The sequence below is a fragment of the Rhinatrema bivittatum genome, chromosome 2 (assembly GCF_901001135.1).
Source record: "Rhinatrema bivittatum chromosome 2, aRhiBiv1.1, whole genome shotgun sequence".
Lineage (NCBI taxonomy): Eukaryota > Metazoa > Chordata > Amphibia > Gymnophiona > Rhinatrematidae > Rhinatrema > Rhinatrema bivittatum.
The window spans coordinates 299,242,267-299,261,991 of record NC_042616.1 but is presented as its reverse complement, the minus strand read 5'-3'; the positions used below and the strand labels follow the sequence as shown (position 1 = coordinate 299,261,991).

General features: G+C 45.5%; 1 long non-coding RNA gene across 2 annotated transcripts in view; it reads left to right on the top strand.

The window, feature by feature from the left end:
* Window positions 1-17,853, top strand: part of LOC115084598 — a 131,541-nt gene extending 113,688 nt beyond the window's left edge. For both annotated transcript variants that reach the window (XR_003854602.1, XR_003854603.1), the window contains exon 3: window positions 15,269-17,853. This is a non-coding gene — a long non-coding RNA (uncharacterized LOC115084598). The remainder of the gene's footprint in view (window positions 1-15,268) is intronic.
* The last annotated feature ends 1,872 nt before the right edge of the window (window positions 17,854-19,725 follow it).

Below are 19,725 nucleotides of genomic sequence, written 5' to 3'. Positions count from 1 at the left end.
ATTAGCTATTACCCCACAATACAAAGAATCCCTGTGCACCTGAGGTGCAGTTTAACCCATGCGTCAAGGACTCACCTTAAAAACAAAACAAAAAAACCCCTGCTTTTCTATGGTTCCTCCTACTTAGTATTGTCACGATGCTAAGTAGGAAGAATCGCAGAAAGCAGCACCATTCATAAAAAAAAAAAAAAAAAAAGATGGCGTTTAAAAAAAAATAAAAAAATAAAAAATTAAAAAATTTCTGGATGCACAATATACATCCACAACTTAAACGCTCTGGGCCATGTATATTGTGTGTGCATGTTGTGCTGGTAAAATAGCTGCCGGGGGATAAAACGGACACTTGTAAATTGAGCGTCCGTTTTCCTAACCTGTGCACGGCCATGTCTCCTGGGTGCCCAATGCCACGGACATGCTAGGGATGCACAATTTATCCCTACCGCATCCGTTTTATTGCAGCAGCTCATTTACATATTGCATTGGGTGCCCTGGAGAGGTGGATGTGCACACGTTAAAAAAAAAAAACGGGCACAGAGTTTGGACGCACGTTTTTTACACACACTTTATTGCATCATCTTGAATCAGTGATTGAACTAAAAAATTCAAGTTTCACCAGGGTGTGCTATAACCACTAAACTTACACTTTTGAGAAGCCTGTCTTACATCTGTTTTTAGATTTGTTCATGAAATGTCCAATGGCAGTTTTTCTTCTTTTCTGTCTCCACAGGTAACAAGGTCATGTTTTTCCTCTTCATAATCTCTAACTGTAGCCTTTTGCTAGGTCCTATGCATAACTCTGGTCTTAAACCCTTTTATATTTATTTTGGATGTTAAAAAGTTTTGAAAATGACAGCAGCTGTCAAGGTGATTTGTAGGAATGCGAGAGGAAAAAATTAACATTTTTGGTTTGTTGTAATGGGGTAGCCCTCCGGTTCTTTTGGGCCTATCACAGGCTGAGATGTGAACCATTGGACCACTGTTGGATTGGCGCTGCCTGATCTACTGGCTCCAGCAAGTGACAATTGACACAAGATGCCGGTGCACAGAACCATAAACAGCGCAGTAATCAGTCAGGCATGGGTCAGGTTCATAGAGAAGAAATAGGCCAAGGACAGGGCAGGTGACAAGCAGAGCGAGGTCTGAACAGTCCGGATCAAGGCATAGCAGGAGTGTGAAGAAGCGAGTACTTCAGTAGTGGAGTAACAGGACCTGTTGCTCAAGCAATTGTTGATGTGAGCTGGGCGTTCTTATATACTTTAAACAGCGCTTATGTCATCAAGGCGCACCACAGGATTTCCTGCCTTCAGGCCATATAAAGATCAATACTTCCTGGGCATGTTCTTAGCTATAGGATGCAGGGCAGAGCCAGGTCAATGGGAGCAGTCTGTAGGGGAGCGCAGGACACCACACCAGAGCCAGAACAGAGGTATTTAGGGCTGGCTATAGTATAAGCTGCTGGCGTCAGAGGCACGTTACGTTTGTTAGGCCTAAGGATTTGTTTCATTCATTTCAAATGAGAAATATTTTTTCATTTATTCATGGCATTTATTCATTATTTTCCTGAAAATACAGATCCCTGAGGCACTCTACTGTGTGTGTGTATATATATATATAGAGAGAGAGAGACCTGGAAAGGAATACGACAAGTGAGGTAATCAAATTTGCAGACGATACAAAATTATTCGGAGTAGTTAAATCACAAGCGGATTATGAAACTTTGCAAGACTGGAAGACTGGGCATCCAAATGGCAGATGAAATTTAATGTGGACAAGTGCAAGGTGTTGCACATAGGGAAAAATAACCCTTGCTGTAGTTACACGATGTTAGGTTCTATATTAGGAACTACTACCCAAGAAAAAGATCTAGGCATCATAGTGGATATTTTAAAATCGTCGGCTCAGTGTGCTGCAGCAGTCAAAAAAGCAAACAATGTTAGGAATTATTAGGAAGGGAATGGTTAATAAAACAGAATGGTTAATAAAACAGAAAATGTCATATATTTTGAAAAGCACCAGTCCAAATACAGATCCCTGAGGCACTCCACTGCTTACCCTTTTCCACTGAGAAAATTGACCATTTAATCCTACTCTCTGTTTCCTGTCTTTTAACCAGTTTGTAATTCACGAAAGGACATCACCTCCTATCCCATGACTTTTTAGTTTCCTTAGAAGCCTCTCATGAGGGACTTTGTCAAACACCTTCTGAAAATCCAAATACACTACATCTACCGGTTCACCTTTATCCACATGTTTATTAACCCCTTCAAAAAAATTGCCTTGCCTTGCCACGCTGACGCAAGTCATCGTTGGGATCGCACCGCGTGTCACCAGTGAAGAGCTTGATGCGGGAACGCGCGTCACCACATAAACAACCCTCTGAGCATAGGGTCCCACACACTCCCACTCCTTCTGTTGAAAGATCTCCACTGCTGCCTATACCACTGGAGGGGCCACAAGGAGTCTCTGTTCTGGATCTTGAACCTGTCTTCTCTGATGTGGAACCAGATTCTGAGTATGGATCCACGGGGTCTTCACAATTCTCGTGGGTTTATTCGGACCTGTCATTGCTGTCTCAGCGCAGGCAGTCTGGAACCCATTTGCAGGAGCCCCTGGCAAAGTGTCTCAAAAAGACTTCTGCAGTGGAGAGGGCCGGTACTCATCTCAGAGGCCCAGACTCGGACATTTTTCTCGTTGCACTGCCCCCGAGAGGAATTCCCAGGAACCGTCTCCTGATACAACACAAGGGACCTTAGCCTCCCAGGCAATGTCACAAATTTAAAAAACATTGATGCATTTTCTCTCATCTGTGTAGTAGCAGCAGGGAGGTGACAAGCGGAACACCAGAGCACTGGAGGTTTTTCCCCGTGAGCCCCACTCTCACCCCGACAGGGGAGTCTTAGTCCTGAACCATGTTCAGACAGTCCGCTTCCGAAGGGCTCCCCACCTAGGGACACTTCTCCTCACTGGTCCCCATCCATGTTTCCAGGCTCTTTAACAGGTTACCCTTCTTACCTCCCCAGAACAATAACATGAACCGGTTCCCCCCCCCCCCCCCCAGAAGACCTTTTCTATTTTAAATTTGTGGAGAAGGTGGGAAACGGGCTCAACGTGGAGACCAGAAAAATTCTGGACACCGAGCAGAGGTTCTTGGCATATGAAAGATGTTCGTGGTGCCGTCCGAGCCCACTGTCTTGCCTTCTCATGCCGTGTTGGACGCGGTAATGACCAGGACTTGGGAGTCTCCCTTTTCCGGACCAGCAACATCTCAAAAAGCTGGCCTCAAATTTCAAATGCGGCAGTCCCTGTTTTATAGCTTAGTCCAGCTTCCTCATGTGCCGAATCGGCCATGAAAAAGGCAAAGAAAACACGGCTGTATTCTAGCACCCCTCCAGGGCGAGATTGCAAATACCTGGATGATTTTGGAAAATGTGCTTTTCAAGCGGGTATGCTTAATGTGAAGATCCAATAACACCAATTTTATATCACTCAATATTTATACAAATGTCTCCAGTCTCTTAAGCCACTGGTCACTCCAGCTGCACCGGTTAGCAACCCGCCTGAACAATTTCATGATCTGGAAGAAGGGCTTAGGCATTTGCTGGGTACCATCTATGAAGCGTTTGATACGTCTGCTTGGACCACAACAGGAGCCATTGCTTCTAGACGATTAGCATGGCTTCTTGCCAGCACCATCAGGGAGGATGTGCACGAGAAGCTAGCAGATCTTCTCTGTCTCCTAGACAACCTTTTTGGAGACAAGTTGCGTGAGATGGTGGCCCAATTAAAAGAACAAAATGTGGCGGTTATATCTCTAATGTCGCTAATGGACCAATCATCCACGAAGAAATTATTACTCGGCCTACTGGAAACCATACTTCCAGAGACGTCCACGCCCTTCCGCCCTCAACCTTACCCGCAAACCTGGATGCAGTTTCCCCAGAATTCGCAGAACCGTGCCAGACAGCATAATCCGCGGCAGCCTTGCCCTCCTTCAGTTGGCAACACCCCCAGACCCTGCAGGGTTTTTGGAAACATCTGGGCCACCTCTACAGCTATCAGTGGGTGGGAGGCTTTCCCATTTCTTCCACTCTTGGGAAGCGATCACCTCCGACCATTGGGTACTCAAGATCAATAAGGTAGGCTATGTCCTGAATTTCAAGTCCACGCCGACCCTCGCTCACTGAGTACGGGCGCAGTGGGTCGACTCAGAGTAGCCACTGCCTCAGGGAAGAGATCACCTGGCTGCTTCTACAACGTTGCATCTGCTGAGTCTCTCAATGGAATCAGGGATTCTACTCCCAGTACTTCCTCATCCCCAAAAGATCAGGGGGCTTTCGTTTGATCCTGGACCTATAGGCTCTCAACAATTTTCTCACCAGGGAAAAGATCAAGATGACTTCTCTCAAATCCATACTTCCCTTTCTATAACTCAATGATTGGATGTGTTCACTAGACCTCAAAGATGCATACTCCCATATCCCTATGCACCATGCATTCTGGCGGTACCTGTGCTTTCATGTCAGTGGATACCATTTCCAGTACAAGGTGCTCCCCTTTGGACTCTTGTCAGCCCTGAGAGTTTTCACCAAGTGTCTAGTGGTAGCTGTGGCCCATCTAAGGAAACAGGGAATCCAAATGTTTCCTTACCTCGACGATTAGCTGCTAGTAGCTCCGGATCCCCCTGCCCTGTGCGACAACCTGCAGACCAGGATTCAGTGCCTAGAAAGACTGGGCTTGGTCATCAGTTATGAGAAATTCAATCTGCAACCACCTCAGGCCCTGCAGTTCATTGGGGCCTATATCAGTATGAAGTTAGACAGAGCGTTCCTCCCAGAAGACAGGCCCCACACCCTGTGAACCTTGGCCACTCAACTACAGAACACCATGCATGCCTCAGCTCGATAGGCCTTGACTATTCTGGGGCACATGGCAGCGTCCATTTATGTAGTGCCGTGCACCCACCTGCACATGCACCGCCTACAGTGGGGGCTGAAGATTAGGTGGACACATTTCTGACATCCTTTGTCATGTCAGATTGTCCTCACGCCGAGCATGAAAATGGACTTGTGCTGGTGACTTGGGGGGGGGGGCATCCCTCTGACCACTGGTCCATCAGCTAGTCCTCACCATGGACACTTTGAACAAGGAGTGGGGAGCCTATCTGGACAGAGTTCAAACTCAGGGCTTCTGGTCGGGCTGTGAGAGGGCCTTCGGGCGATTGGAAATGTCCTACGCACGTTTGAGGGCTTTCTCCGTGGAAAGACTGTCATGGTCCATATGGACAACCAAGAAGTGATGTTCTACATAAAGAAGGACGGTCTGTTTCCTGGAAGCTGTGTAGGGAACTGGTACAAATCTTGGAATGGGCAGAACGCCAGTCCATCACACTTCAGGCGACTTATCTTCTGGGAATAGAGAATTCTAAAGCAGACAAGCTCAGCAAATCCTCCACCTGCACGAATGGGAACTTCGACAAGATGTGGCAGAGAGACTCTTTCAAACTTGGGGTCTTCTTCACATAGATCTCTTTGCTACTGAACGCAACAGGAAGGTACCGATCTTCTGCTTCGTCTACCCCAGCAACAAGCATCTAGTGCAGGATGCTTTCCTCATCTCTTGGACTGGGGGGGGTCTTCTTTATGCTTACCGTCCGATATTGCTAATTTCAAGAACAATTCAAAAGTGTATCAAGGACATGGCCGATCTCATCCTCATAGCTCTGGTGTGGCACAGACAGCCGTGGTAAGCCCATCTGAACCGTCTCTCCATCAAACATCCCATCCCTCTTGGTCACAGTGCGGACTTGCTGTCGCAGGAGGGGGGCTCCCTTCTCCACCCCATTCACTCTTCACTACATCTCACAGCATGGAGGTTTAAAGGACAGTATTAGATTACCTGAACCTATCTCCGCAAATTCAGAACATCCTAGTATCCTCCAGGAAATTCTCGACCAGGAAGAACTATCAGGGCAAATGGATCAGATACTCTAATTAGTGTGGCGAGCATGGCGTGGATCCATTCTCCTGCTCATCGGAACAACTATTGGAGTACCTCCATCTCCTTTTCAAGGCTGGCCTGGGACTAGCTTCCGACAGAGTCAGTGCCATTGCAGTATACCATCATCTTCATAATGGCGTCCTGTTCCATGGGACCTTAATCTAGTTCTGGAACAGCTTATGCTTCCACCCTTTGAAACTTTAGCAAGCAGTCACCTGGTGTATCTTTCTTGGAATGTTCTCTTCTTTGTTGCCCTCACCTCTGCCCAGGAGAGTTAGTGAATTACAGGCGTTGGTTCGTGATTCACCATACCTGGAGTTTTATCACATCAAAGTGACTTTGCGTACGTACCCCATGTTCTTACCCAAGGTGGTGTTGGCGTACCACCTCAACCAGACTATCGCCCTACCGACCCTTTTCCCGAAGCCGCACAGGAACAATGGCGAGCGGCGGCTTCACACGTTGGACTGCAAGTGTGCCCTGGCTTATTACAAGCGTAGAACACACTTGGAACCCAGGGCTTCCCAGCTTTTTGTTTCCTTCAATCCCAATGCCCCGGGACTTCTGGTCTCCAAGAGAATTCTTTCATCCTGGATTTCCCACTGCATTCAGTTCTGTTACAATAAGAAATCGGAGATCCTGGCTAATTCCCCAAAGGCCCACCAGGTCCAGGCCATGGCGGCGTCCATAGCTCACCTACACGAGGTATCTATCCTGGACACATGCAAAGCCGCAACATGGTCCTCGCTGCATACCTTCACTTCTCAGTACTGCCTCGACCAGCAAGCTGCTGCAGATGCTGCGATGGGTAGATCCATTCTTCAATCAGGGACGACATGAGACTGTCCGCTGAAATGGACCGGGTTGAGCGATATCTTCTCTCCTGGGCAGATGTACCCCACTTCCCAAGGATTTTCCTACTGCTCTCAAACCTTTCAGTTGGGGACTCCCAGACAGCAGGGCTAATTCAGCTTGCTTATCTATGGGGTAAAAAGCAAGTTTGCTTACCATAAACCGTGTTTTTCCTAGAGCGCAGGATGAATTAGCCATGCTGACCTGCCCACCTCCCTGGACAGTCTCTGCTTCTGGTTCCATACACGTTTTGAAACCGACTGAAGCAAAATGGAGCCATGCAAGAAAGTACACGCAGGCGCACACAGACCAAAGCTCTGTGTGCTTGGAGAAGCTCCGCCACCTGGCCACCCGGAGGACGTCCCAGACAGCATGGCTAATTCATCCTGCTATGTACGAAAAACACTGTTTATGGTGAGCAAACTTGCCTTTACCCAGGACAGGTTTGGGAAACACTTCTCTGTAGCATTACTGGGGTATTGGGAGGGTTTTGTTTTTCATGGAATTTAAAAAAAAAAAAAATAAAAATATTCAACTAGTCTGTTCCACTAAACAGAGTATTGAATGACTAAATTTGAACCATAATTTAATCGATGATGTGACCAAGTCCAAGAGAGAGCCACCTTAGAGCACTTAACAAACATCATGAAATTCAAACTAGACCCCTACTGGAATTATTTGGAATTGCAATATCTATCTACCTTCTTGTTGCCATAGATATGCAACAGACCTTTCCCGTGTAGTGTAATGTAATGCCATGGTTTATATCTTGAATCTGAGACCTGCGCATCTCTCTGAGATGTTTGTATATTCTACTTATATAGAAACATAGAAATGACGGCAGAAGAAGACCGAATGGCCCATCCAGTCTGCCCAGCAAGCCTCACACATTTTTTCTCTCATTCTTATCTGTTCCTCTTAGCTCTTTGTTCTATTCCCCTTCCACCCCCACCATTAATGTAGAGAGCAGTGATGGAGCTGCATCCAAGTGAAATATCTAGCTTGATTAGTTAGGGGTAGTAGGGGCAGTAACCGCCGCGATAAGCAAGCTACACCCATGCTTATTTGTTTTTACCCAGATTATGTTATACAGCCCTTATTGGTTGTTTATCTTCTCCCCTGCCGTTGAAGCCGGGAGCTATGCTGGATATGCGTGAAGTATCAGTTTTTTTCTTCTCCCCTGCCGTTGAAGCAGAGAGCCATGCTGGATATGCATTGAAAGTGAAGTATCAGGCACATTTGGTTTGGGGTAGTAACCGCCGTAACAAGCCAGCTACTCCTCGCTTTGTGATTGCGAATCCTTTTTTTCTTCACCCCTGTCGTTGAAGCTATGCAGGATATGCGTGAAGCATCAGTTTTTTGTTTTTGTTTTTTTTTTTTCCCCTGCCGTTGAAGCAGAGAGCTATGCTGGAAATGGGTGATGTATCAGTCTTTCTCCCATGCCGATGAAGCAGAGAACCATGCTGGATATGCATGGAAAGTGAAGTATCAGGCACATTTGGTTTGGGGTAGTAACCGCCGTAACAAGCCAGCTACTCCCCGCTTTTTGAGTGCGAACCCTTTTTCTTCTCCCTTGCCGTTGTAGCAGAGAGCTCTGCTGGATGTGTGAAGTATCAGTTATTCTTCTCCCCTGTCATTGAAGCAGAGAGCTATGCTGTATATGCATTGAAAGTGAAGTATCAGGCATATTTGGTTTGGGGTAGTAACCGCCGTAACAAGCCAGCTACTCCCCTCTTTGTGAGTGCAAATCCTTTTTTCCATTACCTCTTGCTGTTGAAGCTTAGAGCGATGTAGGAGTCACAGTAAGCATGTGTATGTTTATTTAATATGGGTATTGTGTCAATAGCCATCATTCTGGCGAGTCACCCACTCTTCATTGGCGGCCTCTTGACTTTATGGATCCGCAGTGTTTATCCCACGCCCCTTTGAAGTCTTTCACAGTTCTGGTCTTCACCACTTCCTCCGGAAGGGCATTCCAGGCATCCACCACCCTCTCCGTGAAGAAATACTTCCTGACATTGGTTCTGAATCTTCCTCCCTGGAGCCTCAAATCGTGACCCCTGGTTCTGCTGATTATTTTCCTACGGAAGAGGTTTGTCGTTGTTTTTGGATCATTAAAACCTTTCAAGTATCTGAAAGTCTGTATCATATCACCTCTGCTCCTCCTTTCCTCCAGGGTGTACATATTTAGATTCTTCAATCTCTCCTCGTACGTCATCCGATGAAGATCCTCCACCTTCCTGGTCGCCCTTCTCTGTACCGCTTCCATCTTGTCTTTGTCTTTTTGTAGATACGGTCTCCAGAACTGAACACAGTACTCCAGGTGAGGCCTCACCAAGGACCTGTACAAGGGAATAATCACTTCCCTTTTCTTACTCGATATTCCTCTCTCTATGCAGCCCAGCATTCTTCTGGCTTTTGCTATCGCCTTGTCGCATTGTTTCGCTGTCTTCACATCATTAGACACTATCACCCCAAGGTCCCTCTCCTGCTCCGTGCACATCAGCCTTTCCCCCCCCATCGAGTACAGTTCATTCGGATTTCCACTCCCCATATGCATGACTTTGCACTTCTTGGCATTGAATCTCAGCTGCCATATCTTCAACCACTCTTCCAATTTCCTTAGATCCCGTCTCATTCTCTCCACTCCTTCCGGCGTGTCCACTCTGTTGCAGATCTTAGTGTCATCAGCAAAAAGACAAACCTTACCTTCTATCCCGTCCGCAATGTCGCTTACAAAGATATTGAACAGGACCGGTCCCAACACCGATCCTTGCGGTACACCACTTAAAACCGCTCTCTCTTCAGAGAAGGCTCCATTTACCATCACATATTGTCTTCTGTCCGTCAACCAATTTGCAATCCAGGTCACCACCTCGGCACTCACTCCCAAGCTTCTCGTTTTATTCACCAGTCTCCTGTGCGGAACCGTATCAAAAGCTTTGCTGAAATCCAAGTAGATGACATCTAGTGCTCTTCCTTGATCCAATTCCTTGGTTACCCAGTCAAAAAAGTCAATCAAATTTGTCTGACAGGATCTTCCCCTGGTGAATCCATGCTGCCTCTGGTCCATCAATTCTCCAGACTGTAGATAGTTCACTATTCTCTCTTTCAGCAGTGACTCCATTACTTTTCCCACCACCGAAGTGAGGCTAACCGGTGTGTAGTTGCCTGCCTCTTCCCTGTTCCCACTCTTGTGAAGCGGGACCACCACCGCTCTTCTCCAATCACTCGGCACCACTCCCGTTTCTAGGGATCTATTGAACAGGTCACACAGCGGACCCGCCAGAACATCTCTGAGCTCCCTCAATATCCTTGGATGAATCCCATCAGGCCCCATGGCTTTGTCCACTTTCAGGTTCTTTAGTTCTTCCCACACATTTTCTACTGTAAAAGGATTTTCATCTATTCCCCTTCCCTCCAGTTTCTTGTTGTTTAGAGATGGTCCTTCTCCAGGGTCTTCTTTAGTGAACACAGAGCTGAAGTATTCGTTTAATATTTCTGCCATTTCTTCGTCTCTCTCCACACATTGATCTTTACCACCTTTCAATTTCACTATACCACTTTGGACCTTTCTCTTTTCGCTGATGTATCTGAAAAATGTTTTGTCACCATTTTTTATCTCCTTGGCAATCCTCTCTTCTGCTTGACTCTTTGCCAACTTGATTAATTTCTTTGTCTCCCTCAGTTGATACAAATATTCTTCTTTGTGCTCCTCCCTTTGGGATCCTTTATATTTCTTGAATGCTGTTCTTTTAGCTTTAATTTTGTCAGCCACCTCCTTTGAGAACCAGATAGGTTTCAGTTTTCTTTTGCTTTTCTTTACATTTCTAACATATAGAGCAGTTGCCTTGGTGATTGCTCCTTTTAGATTGGTCCACTGCTGATCCACATCTCTCTCGTTCTCCCATCCTTTAAGTTCTTCCTCCAGGTAGTTCCCCATTTCCTCAAAGTCTGTGTTTTTGAACTGTAAAACTCGGGTCTTTGTGGTTCTTTTCCCTATTCTTTTAGTGATATTAAACCATACCGTTTGATGATCACTGCTGCTGAGGTGGGCGCCCACCTGGACATCTGAGACATTATCTGCATTAGTGAGCACTAAGTCGAGTATAGCTCCTTCTCTCGTGGGTTCCAACACCATTTGTTTGAACAAAGATACTTGCATGGCATCCACTATCGCTCTACTATTTTTAGTTTCTGCAGATGGGATTTTCCAGTCTACATCTGGCATATTAAAGTCACCCACGATCACCACTTCTCCCTTCTTACCTATCTTATGGATGTCTTCAACCAGATCTCTGTCCAGCTCTTCCTTTTGGTTTGGAGGCCTGTAAACCACTCCAATATAAATGGACGCTCCGTCATCTTTTTTTAGGTCGACCCATAGAGCTTTTTCAATACCCCAACTTCCTTGTAGCTCAGTTGCTTGGATGTTGTTTCTGACATAAAGAGCCACACCTCCCCCTTTTCTATCCTCTCTGTCCTTCCTTAACAAGTTGTAGCCTGGTATTGTTGTATCCCATTCATGAGATTCTGTGAACCATGTTTCTGTGATAGCAACAATGTCCAATTCTGCGTCAGCCATTAGGGCCTGCAGATCTGGGATTTTATTTCCCAAACTATGAGCATTTGTGGTCATAGCCTTCCAGGTACTCTCTTTACGGTTATTGCATTTCCTGGACTCCTTGTGAGATATTTGTTGAGATTTGTTATTCACTTCACTATTTCTTTTTGCGGTAGTGCCACTGTTGACAGAGTTATCCATCTCAATTAGATTTTTCTTTTGCTTATGGATCTTGAAATACTGCATGCATTGTGTATTCTCTCTCTTTTTTGGTAATACTGCAATGCTTTTCTCAAGAACTTCTTCAGTTCAGTTCAGTACTGTTCCACAAATGGTTTAGTAAAATAAAAGAACAAAAAGGGAGAAGTCAAGAAAGCAATGAAAGAAAAGATTGATTAAAGCTTAATAATGTGCACTTAGAACATATTGACAAACAAGCTAAGAATACAGCAGAGCCTGCTGATGCAAGGAGTATTGTTTTGCTTTGCTGCTTGGCCAAACCTATTCTTATGGGCAGACTTTACTCCGGGGGGAATTCTGCATTGCGCACTTGCGCCAGATTTGCACAGAATTCCCTTCCTGTGTAGAACTTTGCGTTTGCCCCAGTGTATTCGTGCAGGGACCAGGAAGCAATGGCAGTGGAGGGAGGTCTGCACGGGACAGGAGAGAGGAAGGAATAGTGTCTGTGTCAGCTGGAAGCAAGAAAGGAGCAGCGGTGGACTGGCTTACACAGGCAAGACCCTACCTCAGTGAGGAAGGTTCTAATCCATCTAATTGGCAAGTATGCCTTTCAACTTATTGCCATATCCAAGGCTGAGGGAGTTGGGGGACAAGGGGCCTTGCAACAGGGGTGCTGCTCTTTGATTGCAGTGGCTTGCAAGCTAAACTTCCTCATTTTAGGGATAACCCTGTCTGCGGACAGGGGAGGCCTGGTTCATGCAACAATTGTTCCGTTTACTGGACCAAGTGATTCTTTGGGGGAAGTATATAATCATGGCGGAGGTATTAATAACTAAGCAAGGTTTGGGGCAATCTGTTCCGAGATTGTCCTTGCCCTGCCCTGGTACCTTTAGGGTTTTCAGACCGGTGAAGAAATCCTGTTTGACAGAGGTTTGCACTTGCAGTATTCCGGCTTCCTATCTCTTAGTGGAGTGTTTCTGGATTTCTTCCCTGTGGAATTTGCTCTCAGTTTCAGCTGTTCCAGTAGGTAACTCCGTACTGGAGTCGGCAGTGAGTTATTCGCTTTGGATTGAGTTATACAATCTAGCGACTTGTGCTTACCAGGCAGTCCGGTGGTCTGCCTCCTTGTGGTGTTCTCTCCATCCGACTTCCAGTTGGAATGTTGGGGGGGGAGGGGAGGAAAAGCTACGGCATTTGTGGAATATCTTAGTGTATACCTGCAGGGAAAGATACACCACTTTTTCCCTATATTTTCACCAAGCTCTGGCCAATACTGCCGTTAGCTTTTCTCACTTCACTAGGTTACCCAAAGTGTCTTCCTGTTCACCTGAACTATCCTGTAGACAGGATGAATAGCCCTGCCCTTAACAGGGTGCAGTGTAGGTGAGCTTCAGGCCTAACGTATCTCCCTGCTCAGAGGTTTGGGCTAGTGATCCCATTCAGGGATTGCCTTTGATCTCCTGAAACTCTTGATGCTGTTCTGCTGGTCAGCTATTTCTGGTGATTTGATACTTAGGGTATGTCACAGGCTTTGCCATTGATGCTGATGATACTTCCAAGCGTTGCTAGGGTTTTCTATCCATTATGCCTATTAGCCAAACATGGGCACACTTTTGCAGAGACATTCTGTCTTTCTGGTGTCAGTGGACTGCAGTTTCTTTCTGGGGAGTTATCGAGGCCCAGTTGTTTTTTTGGTTGTCTTATAACACGGAGGAAAACTGTGCGGTTTTTGTCCAAGAGTCCTTTTCTTGATTACATCTCTATAGACTTTTTCCTGTATCCAGGAGGTTCTAGACCTACTGTCGTTGTCCGAGTTTACTGATCTGAAACTCTACTTGTAATGTTTTCTGTGATGTGGAGTATGTTTCTTGCTGGCATTTGCATCACTCCCCTGCCTTAAGCACCTGTGCTATGCATCAGAGTTTTGTGTCTCAGTCTTTTCTATGGTTTTCTCTTTGTAGAACCCATCTCTTTTCCCACCTAGACCCCTTTGAGGGTTGGCTGCCTCACAGGCAAAAGGGAGAAGTGGTGATGCTTTCAGCATGGTACGGTTTTCTGCTTTGTCCTGCTCAGACAGCCTATAGCTTGGGATTCACCATCCTGCTTGTCCTTGGAGAAAGCAGAGTTGCTTACCCTGTAACAGGTGTTCTCCAGGGACAGCAGGATGGTAGTCCTCATAAAACCCACCTGCCTCCCCTGGGATTTGGTTTCTCCATGTATGAGCTATATTATGGACTGAGGGGCTCTGCCTAGGGGACAGGGTGATGACTACAGCTGCACATGCTCAGTAGGGTATGTTTGAAAGTTCTAGATTCTTTGAGATCAAAGTTCTGTGCCGGGCTCCATCCAATGATGTCACCCATGTGTGAAGACTAACATCCAGCTGTCCTCGCAAAAACACCTGTTTTTACAGGTAAGCAACTCTGCTTTTCTTTCTAGTAGAGTAGTTCCCAAATGTGGCTGAGGGCCTTCCCAGCCAGTCACGTTTTCAGGATAGCGACAGTAGGAGAGATTTGCTTGTACTGTCTCCATTGCATGCAGCTTTATCTCATGCTTATTCATAGTGGATATTCTGAAAACCTTCTTTGCTGGGAGTCTCTCAGGACAAATCTGGGAACTACTGTTCTAGTTCATAGGTCTCTAGTGATTTGGCCATAGGGAGGTCATTGGACATTTTGTGTTTCCCTGCTTTTGCTTCATGCCTTTCTGGTTTCCAGACTCCCCTAGTTCCACCTTGTTTCAGGGTTTCCCTTCTGATTCTGATGGGAGAGTCAAAATACAGACTGTAATTTGCAATCGGATGTACAGGAGGAAAAACATGAGCTTAGCTTTGTGTGTGCTGAAAATCAAGATGACAGCTTATGGTATCCGCAATGTAATACTCCATATGTTCCTGAATTTGAATGACAACAAATAACCAAAGAAAAGCATCATGGACACTGTGTGACAATAAGATTGCTACTGAATTGGCTGTCATTCTTGTGCTTTTATGATAAATTGACGTTTGTGTGGCATTAGCAGTTTACCATAAAAAAACCAAACTAGAGAATGGTATTTGTCAAAACTGCCATGTGTGCTGGTGGCTCTGTAGAAATTCACTCACTCTGTTTTCAGGATACTGAAACAATTCAAACCCAAATGACTGTAGAAACCTCATAAATATGCAGTATATTATGGCACCCATAACTAGTAATACCCATTTTAGAGCAACGTTACTTTAGAAATGGGAACAGTCATCTGAAAACTGATTGGGTATAGAAGGAAACAAAGTGGATAAAGCATTTCACGTCTGTGATAAGGGTTTGTTGGAACCTTGGTCCAGTTCCTTGTGGACAGGGGTCCCTACCATTGATTATATACCCTAGTTAATGTTCTTTTGTTGTTGTCAGATAGACCAAGAGAAACTGAATTATCCTCTTGCCCTTTGAAACGTATGATTGTGTGACTTGAGGTACAATGATAGAATAGTATGAAAATACTGTGTATGAAGAAAATCTCATGTTTCATCTGCGAGACCTGGGTTGGGGAACGACCTTAACATTCCCTTGCCTCTGGGAAGAAAGACCAGACATACTGAAGTGTGTCTTTTTTTCCCCCACTAATGATTATAAATTATAATTCTTACCATTAGTTGGAACTGCAGAAAATTAATGTTTCCCATTTGCACTCTTGCAGGTACCTCCTGGAGCTGACACGCAGCCAGAGAAATCCCTTCCTGCTTTCCAGACCACGTCTCCAGCACGGGTCCCCCTGATGGCAGTTTGCACATCCCGGTGAAACCTGCCAAGCTGGACGCCACAGCTTTGCACCACAACACTTTGGCTGCCCCTTCAGAATCAAGTGACCATGCAGTCCTAGCCTGTCATGCAGGCATTCATGAAGAGCACTATGTAAGTGAAGCTGTGGATGCAAAGGATGCAGCAGACATCAGAGAGTACAGAGATGCCGGCACCATTACTGGTATGTGTGAAATGAAAGTATCATGGAGCTTCTAGTGCAGCGTGAAAGAAACCAGTGGTGGACAATAGATAATTCCTTAGCTGGTTTTCATTTCTTTTTTTTTTTAATTTATTCTTTATTAAATTTTTCAAATTATAATAACAAATCCTTCTTTGTCATACAGAAATTTAAGTGCTTTTACAATGAAATACAAAGGAAAACACAATTTCCATTAAAGGTAACATTTTAACTCTTAGTTTTGCACTATCACATTATAGAGGAAAATATTTTGGGGGGCGTGCAGTAATCAGAGGAGTAATCTATATGGAAACTCTAATTCAAACAATAGTCAACCAAGAGTAGACATTCATAATTACTAACCCTCCATAGATGTTTCGACTGTCATTGGACATTTAGAACTCAGGAATTCTCTCAACTGTGGTATATCAAAGAAAATGTAAGTAGACCCACACCAGCCTATAACACACTTACACGGGTATTTCACAATGAAACTCGCTCCCAAAGATAATACATTGGGTTTCATTTGAAGAAATGCTTTATGCCTCACCTGGGTGGCTTTGGCAAGGTCAGGAAATATCCTTACCAAGTCCCCACAGAAAGGTACCCGTAAGTTTTTATAGTAATTATGCATAATCAAGTTTATATCTTCTTCTGAAATGAAAGTCACTAAAAGAGTCTCTCTTCTGGCAACCTCTATTTCTGATGCCTCTAAATACTGCGTCAGATTGTCCATATTATCCAAAACACTTATTCTGGGTGTACTTTGCCTCTGAGAAAGATGTAATATCTTTTTTATCACAGGAATTTTCTCCTGGGGGATTTTTAAAAATTCTCCCAGGTATTTCTTAATTGTTACTAGGCATTGTTCATCCTTTATCACAGGAAAATTTAATAAACGAAGGTTCAAATGTCTGAGAGAGTTTTCAAGAAACTCCATTTTACGTAATGTAGCAAGCCTTTCCCTAGAGAATGCTGCTGAAACTTCTTTTAAATCTTTAACCTCCAACTCAATCCTTTGGATAGTGGATCCTTGTTCCTGTAATATTTGCTGGTGGTCGTGGGCTACAATGTCCAGTTTGGCAGAGACTCCTTGTAATTTATGAGATTGCTCCTGTATCTTAATGTCCATTCCAGCCATAAGCTCCCATAGGGAGTCTAAAGTCACAATCGCAGGTTTTTCAATCCGATAAGCGTTCTGACTCACCCCATTAGCTGGTTTTCATTTCTAGTCTTTGACATTCATGAATTCAGAAATCTTTCCAGTCCTTTCATTAAAGCTGTCTCTCCTTCCTCCATCCTATTGGTCTTTCAGCAGAGCCATCATATATGCTTGCTCTCCATCCGTGTTTTCTCCTACATTGCATTAAATATATTGGGCCAGAGAGGGAGTGGAGGCAGGAACCTGCTTACTTAGATATCTAGAATTTGATGGCAGATAAAGACTGTAAGGTTCATGTGGTCTGCTTCATTTGCTTCCTATTACAGTGCCTTGGCTTTTACCACCAGCCTTTTATCTGTCATTCAGCCGGTTTCTAACCAAGTCAACCTCTCCAGAGCCCACCCCTAGGCTGCTGAATTTATTTATGAGCTTCCTGGTTAGGACATTGTTAAAAGCTTTGCTGAAATCGAAATTTGCCACATCCAGAGCTTGCCTTGATCCTAATTGATTACACAGTCAAATTGATCAGATCTCCCATATTGTTTGGGGCCTGTCACCCGCTAGATTTAAGATAATCCACAGTCTTTTCCTTTATCAGCGATTCCATTAATTTACTGATCACTGAAACCAGACTAACTGGTCCACAACATGATGGGTCTCCCAACCAGGATCCCTTGTCTGTCACAGAGAAGACCCCTGGAAAGGATTCTGGCTAGATGAGTCCTACCTGGCCCCAGCTTGCAGTCAGTTTTGGAAATTATGGAGCGTGTGGAAATATTCTATGATAGCAGAAGCTGTTTGTTGCGGCTGGTTGCATCTGAAAGTTGTGGGATGTGGAATGGCCACCCATTTTCAGTGGGTCAAGGTGAAAGAGTAGTTAATGCTCTTGTGAGCGCGTTCCCCTTTAAGAAGAATGGGGAGCAAGGTCTCACAGAGGGCGTGTTGTTCATCTAGTGTAAAAGGACTGGTCGAGGAGCAGGAGTTGGAGGAGAACTGGGGACTGGTTTTGCCCAGGGTGGCCTCAGTAGTATAATGGGTACACGATCAATCAAACTGATTGACAGGTGAGATAAGGATGACAGCAGCCAATCAGCGTTCACTTCCGGTCTAAGCCCCGCCCACGCCCCGCCCACTCCCCATAGAAGTGAATGGGGGCGTAGCCACGCCCCCTCCCGCCTCCTCCCGCCCTCTACCACGCCCCCAACCACACCCCTTCCGCCACAGGCCCCACCCCTTCCGCAGCCAATCAGCGTTCACTTCCGGTCTAAGCCCCGCCCACTCCCCATAGAAGTGAATGGGGGCGTAGCCACGCCCCTCCCGCCTCATCCCGCCCTCGACCACGCCCCAGGCCCCACCCCTTCCTCCCCAGGCCCCACCCCTTCTGCCCCGGCCCCACCCCTTCCGCCCCTGGCCCCCGCCCCAGACCCCGCCCAGACCCCATCGATGCTCCTCCCCTCCCAATAGAAGTGAATGGGGAGCCCCTCCCACCCCCAAACCGCCCCCCCCCATGATGTCACGGATGACCCCGCCCACACCCCAACCCCAAGCCACACCCCCCTGTGACGTAGCGGGTATGACATCACCGGAAGTCCACCCCACACCGCCCCCCAAAAACACACCCCCTAAAACGTCATCAGAAAGGGTCCTGTCGCTTTTTTAATGATGTCAGTATTAATGGACTCTGGCTGTTTTTGATGATTTCACCGGAAGTACAATACAAAAGTCCCGAAATATGCGCTCCTAGAACCTCCTGATGCCTTTTTAATGATGTCGGAGCCGGTAGTATGCTTTTAGGAGGCAGGAAAACTGCAGGAAATATGCTTTTTTTCTAGCCACTCTGTTTTTAAAAAACCAAACAAAATACAAGCTGATAGGAGGCAGAAAAACAGTGGCTCGTTCTGTTGACAAGGATTTGGTTTTTTTTTTAAAACAAGTGATTGAAGCTACCGGTGGTGAATTGCATGAACTGCAGGATCAAACTTTGCAAAAGACAGGTTTTTTTTTTTTTCCAAAAGACTAGGGACCGGGTAGTATAAAGGGTACGCTGTCACTCAAACCCCCAAGCCAAACCCCCCCAGTGATGTCACCAGAAGCCCAAGCCCACCCCTCCAAGCCCTTGCTGTAGATAGGCATGCCCCAATAAAAAAAATTACCAGAGAGCAGGCAGGAAACTGTGACTCATTCTGTACACAGAGACAGGGGAGAATCCAATTACACCCCTTCCCTCCGCCCCCTCTGCCTCAAGCCGGCCTTCCCCCAGACCTAAATCTGAGCAGAGGATAATTGAAAGCAGTGGGGGGTGCAGGTTTGCAATGGTGAAACACAAGGCTTTAGTTTTGTTTTAAAAAAAACAGACTTCTGTATTTTACAGCCATATAAAAAACAAGAATGCACCAGCGGATCTTAAAGAAAATTTATAATGAGCCAGGAAATACCGGCAGTTTTGGCGGTATAACACCTCTTTTGCAGGCAGCTAAAGCATGTATGCCGTCTGTGACCAAGAAACAAGTGATTGATTGGCTTACAGAACAAGATGCTTATTCTTTACACAAACCTGCTAGGGTACGATTTAAAAGAAATAAAACCATAGTGTCAGATATAGATTCGCAATGGCAGGCAGATTTGGTTGATATGACAGCCTTGTCTGGTTATAACAGAGGCTACAAATACATTTTGACGGTGATAGATGTTTTGTCAAAATACGCATGGGCTGTGACCCTAAAAACAAAAACAGGTCGTGAAGTGGCAGAGGCCTTTGAAAATATATTTAAAGGTGGTCGTGTTCCCAACAAAATACAAACAGACAGAGGTAAAGAGTTTTTAAACAGATCTGTGAAGAGTTTGTTAAAATACAGGGGCATTCAGCATTTTGTGACCAACAACGATGTTAAGGCAGCAGTTGTGGAGAGATTTAACAGGACTTTAAAATCCAAAATGTGGCGATACTTTACAGCGCGCAACACTTTTCGCTATGAAGATGTGCAATATACGTGACTGAAAACGGCACAGGAGA